General features: G+C 44.3%; 1 pseudogene; it reads right to left on the bottom strand.

The window, feature by feature from the left end:
* Nucleotides 1-863: 863 nt before the first annotated feature.
* LOC117285406 lies at nucleotides 864-1027 on the bottom strand (annotated as a pseudogene).
* Nucleotides 1028-5450: the final 4423 nt, after the last annotated feature.

Here is a 5450-nt window from a genome sequence, read left to right as displayed (position 1 = left end):
ATGAATCATTTTATTCATAAAGATTCAGCATAATGGTCACCATACAGCTCATTCCAATTCTGCTTTGGGGATCTTTTTGGACTTTTTATATTTATTTTCTAACTGCAGTTGGTGGAATCCATAGGTGGTGGCCAATTGTATCCAAAATACTGAAGAGAAGCAATTTACACACACCACCCTAGAATGTATTAAAATATTATACAACTTAATATCAGAACTGTGCGGTACTGCGCAGACAATCACAACTGACCACAGGGCAGATACAATCCCAAATCCACACAGGAAGTTAGTCGATGATAAAGACAGCACCTCAATTAGTAAAGATGAATTTGTTAATAATGACTGTAAGGTCAAGTAGTAGCCTTCTGGAAAAAGATCAAATTAGATCTATACCTATATGACGCATCATGATAATTTCTAAAAGAATCACAAATTAAAAAGCATAAATAAAATTATAACAATATGCAAAGAAATGAGTGAACACCTTTATAAGATTTGAAGCAAGGAAGGCTTTCCAAACTATAAATCAAAACTTAGCAATCATAGAAGACTGAGAGACTACACAAAAATCAAAAACTTCGGCAGAGCCAAAGCCACTGTAAGTCAAAGGTCCACGAGAAAATATTTGCAACTCAGATCACTGTCAGAGGGGTAAATCCTAATATATCAAAAGCATTTAGAAAATAATAAGAAAAGATCAACAAGGGGAAAAATGAAGAAGAATGTGCACCAGAATGTTCAACTCACTCATCGTAAGCAGAAGGCAAACTGGCTCTGCAGTGACCCTCACTATCAGTTTGTAGAAACGCCGATTTTGCCTTTGTTGGTAAAACTATGTGGGAAGAGGCCCCTTCCCAGTAAAAGGAAATTCAGTAATGATTATGAACATTACAGATGCAGTTACTTTTTTTCTTCTTTTTAATTTGACATAAAACATTGCATTTATTACTGCCCCAACATGATGTTTCAGAGTATATACACATTGTAGATACTACACTTGATCTTAGCCAAAAGGCCGAGAAGCGATATATACACATTGTAGAATGATTAAATCTAGCTCATAGAGTTATCATTTTTTGTGGTCAGAGCACTCAAATCTACCCTCTTGTCATTTTTCAAAAACATGATATATTGTCATTAACTGTAATCACCTTGCACCACAACAGATCTTGGAATAGTTCATTTCAGTTCTCAGTTCCACTGGCCTGAGCCTCACAGACTAGCAAAACACGCTTCTGCGTATGTGAAGGTGAGGCATGGGGGCGTAACTTTGGGGGCTGTGTGCGCTCCTTGGCCTTGTACTCTCTGGCTCTTCCCTTGCTGTCTGCTTCCCGCTTTCCTCCACCATGCACGTCCACCACAAAGTGCCTGCTTTGCAGTCAGATGACTATGGACAGACACCTCTGAAACCACGAGTCAAAATGAAGCCCTCTTCCCTTAAGTTGTGTGTGCCTGGTATTTCGTCCAAGCAATGGGAAGCTAATTAACAGCAATCTCTTGCATTTACTCCTCCTGTTTAACTATAATTATATATCCATTGACCTACCTCTCCCTATCCCTACTCCTCCTACTCATCCCAGCCTCTGGTAACTACTATTGTGCTATTTCTATGAGATCGGCTCTTTTATATTACATATATATGAGTGTCATCATGCAGTATCAGCCTTTCTTGTGCCTGGTTTATTTCATTTAACACAATGTACCCCAAGTTCATCCATGTTGTCACGAATGACAGGATTTCCTTCTTTTTATGAAGAACGGCATTCCACTGTTTATACACACCACATTTTATCCATTCATCAGTTGACAGACATTAGGGTTGATTCCATATCTTGCTGTTCTGAATAGTGCTGCAGTAAGCACGGGGATGCAGATGACTCTTCAACATACTGATTTCATTTTCTTTGGATATCATTATAATTTGTACCTAAATACCCCCCTAAAGCTTCATGCACTCATAGGTGGGGCTTTTTGGAGGTGGCTGGATCTACGGTGTGTGATAACTAAATTAGTCAACTAATTGGTTTATCACAGACAGCTCCAGGTGTGGATAAGGGGAAAGTCTGCCCTGAGTATGGGCTGCACCATCCAAGAGGCTGGCAGCCTGGATGGGATGAAAAGGAAAGGAATGCTGCTGCTGCTGCCTCCTGTCTGCTGCCGCCCTGCCGCCCTGCCGCCGTGCCGTCCTGCCGCCCTGCCTTGGATCCAACAGACTACGTACTGAATCCCTTACAAGCTGCCAACTAATACAAACCTTTCCACCTTTTACTTGTGGATGTCAGGTATTCTGTCTTAGCAACAAAGAAGTAACTAAGACATTTATATTCAATAGTAGAATTTCTGGGTCATATAATAGTGTTATTTGTAATTTTGCAGTGAACTTCCATACTGTTTTCCATAACGGTTATGTTGATTTACATTCCTGTTCATTTGCCCTTTGACCTAGCAATTTCTCTTTCATATATATCTCCTTTATCTCTAGCTGTGTGCGTGAGAGCAGCAGACTGGAATTCTAAGTGAAGCCACGGGAGACTTGCTTATAAAACACAAGTGTATGTCACAGCAATACATGGAAGGATCCATAACTCTATTGGCTCTCTTCCCATTTTCCTGTTCAGGCTCACCATCCACCCTGCACAGAGCCCCTGGAGGCTGTTGTGTGACTGTGACACTGGTTTCCTTGCCTTCTGACTCAGACTGGATTCAGCCAGTAGGGATCGAAATGGGGATTTACCCCTCCACGAAGGATGACCTTAGCTGGATACAATTTTGACCAAAGCTCACAGTTCCTATCTGGCAGCCCTGTTCACCATCGCCCTCTAGGCCTAGGTCAATAAGAACAAGGGTCACCCCAGTGACTTCTCTATGTCCCACTACACCCCAAAATATTTCCTTTAGAAAATATTCCTTAAATTGCCCAAATTGCGCATGCCATCTGCTTTCCAGCAGGGCCCTGACTGGTGTAGCAGCTGTTTATAAAAAGGACAAGGACTCACTCTAAGTATCAATCTGGAAAGTGTTCCAGGGTGCCTTATTAAGTAAGAGTAGATAGTGTTTCCTTTCACGTGAGGATGGTGGCAGGAGAGGGCGAATATACAGCTGCATCTGCCTGGCTATGCATAAAGAAACACTGAAAGGATCCGCAGGAGGCTGATAAAGCAGCTGTCAATCGAGGAGCAAGGAATATGGGTTGAGGGAAAAGGGCACGCAGGACTTTTCTGTGTGTTTTAGCATTTGCATCTCTCTCCTGCCTCCTGATCAGCTTCATGGAATGTTACAGAAACAGCAGGGTGGAAATACCCTGGTCTTTCCCAGATGCCTGGCCACACCTGATGATGCTGCTATAGTCTGAATGTCTGTGTGCCCAATACTGAGCCAACCTAATCGGCATCAGGATAGTGCAAGGAGGCAGCGCTGGCTGGGAAGAGGCTCAAGGCACATGGACTCACCCTCAAGACTGGGATTCGTGTGAAAGACCCAAAGGAACTTGTCCACTCCTAACGTGACAACACAGCTAGAAGGTGTCGTGCCTGAGCCAGGAGGTGGGTGGATTCCTTCCGGATACCCAATCTGCACGCACCTCACCAGCGGGAGGGCCATGAGAAAGAAACATTGTTTACCAGCTGCCCTTTGAATAGTGTTTGCTTAGAGCAGCCACAGTGCTCTTCAGGTCTCTCTGAAGTCAACAGCCCTGAGTATCAGGGACCTGATGCCTGCCATTGCTGGCTGTATTTTCTTGGCTCTTAAAATGACCTCATGCTCTTATCTTCAGTTTCCCTCCCCACAAGGCCACAGCAGTCCAGAGAAGCTAAACCTGTTTCTGCAGGTCTAAACCCATAAAAGACAACCTGGCCCATGATAGGTTAAAAGTACCCCACTCCTCATAAATAAGCAACAGCCCAGCCCAAAACCAGTAAAAGGACCTTCCTTTCTTTGTTCTTCTCTTCCTTCTCTCCTCTCTCCCCAACCTGCCTTCCCTAATAAAATCTCCTGTCGGACCTCTCGGTGTGTGGCCTAGTTGTTGAGTGTCGCTGTGCCTCTACAATGGTGTCAGAAGTGGGATCTGGGATTGCTGGTGCCCTGACTTAGGGTTGGAGGCCTGAAACCCAAGAGCCCTGACGCTCCGACTAGCCCACCCTGAGTCTGCGACCATCTTCCCTGACACCACCCCTGCAAACAACACTGGCACGATCCCATCATCCCCAAACTTTTGGGTAAGTCCCCTCGTGATGGTCTGGGGGTGGGGGGCTCGAGCTCAGGTAACCAGGAGAAAGACTTCCAGCCAAGGCATGAACACCAGGTACCAGGCCTCACATCTCCTATCCATTGTGAGCCTCCAAAGCTCACCGGGACAAGTCCAGGACTTGCCCGTTCCACCCCCACCTCTCTTGGGACGCCTCAAGAAGGTGGTACGGCCCTCCATTTCAGACCCCCCTCCTTAGGGTAGAGATGTCTCCATCTGGAGTCTGGGTCTCCATTTCTAGATTCAGAATCTAGAAGCCAAACCGGTGACTTCTAAACCTCAAGAGATGTCTTGGGACTCAGACTTCACCTCCATTGTCTCATTCCTGGTCACTATGTGCTCCGGATCTTCCACACCTGTGAATTCTCCCTTGCGGTGCTTGCTCTGAAATCTGGAGGGTTTAGACCTAAAACCTGAATGGCTAATACTCCTATCCACTGAAATCTGGCCTCCATATAAATTAGATAACCAAAACATGTGGCCACCTAACAGCTCACTTAAACCTGGTCTGATTCAGGACCTTTATAACTTCTCTGAGCATCAAGGAAAATGGTTAGAGATTCCATATGTTCAGGGCTTTTCTTATCTCCTCAGCCAGCTCTCTCTTTGTTCTGACTCAAAAGCAGCCTCCCCTCCCCAAACTTTTAGTGGCCTGGGATATCTCTGTTTCCACTACTCTTTGTTTCAACTCTTCAGACCAGATCCTCCCCTTATCTCAGAAACCAGGCCCACCCCTCAACCTCCTCCTCTGGACCCCTCCTCTCCTCCCACGCTCCCCTTGTCTCTACCTTACCTTCCTCTGCTCCACCTTCCGGCGACAACTCCTCTCACCTGCTCCAAATCTCATCTTATGCACGGCTACTCCAGCGACTTTCATCAAACAATTTCAAAACAACCCAAGCTTCTCCTCTGTGACAATCAGCTGCTAATGAAAACTATTTAGTTTTGGTAACACTTCTCGTGCATTGCAAATTCTTGAACTGCGATTATAGGGTTAACTTGCTCTTTTCTAAAAACTTAAGGTTAATACTGTTCTATTGACAGCCAGTCAAATTTTAAGATGTAACAATCTGAGAACAGAAAAAGGACACTTTAAGCTGAAGTTTGTTATAGAAGGTTAATAGTAAATGAGACAGAAAAATATTGGAAAAACTATAAGTAAGAGTTATACTTTTGACATGAAAGGTTTTTGCATGTTTATCTTGTT

This window comes from Fukomys damarensis, unplaced genomic scaffold (assembly GCF_012274545.1).
Source record: "Fukomys damarensis isolate Sample0158 unplaced genomic scaffold, DMR_v1.0_HiC HiC_scaffold_9, whole genome shotgun sequence".
NCBI lineage: Eukaryota > Metazoa > Chordata > Mammalia > Rodentia > Bathyergidae > Fukomys > Fukomys damarensis.
This window is presented reverse-complemented; position numbering and strand designations above follow the sequence as displayed.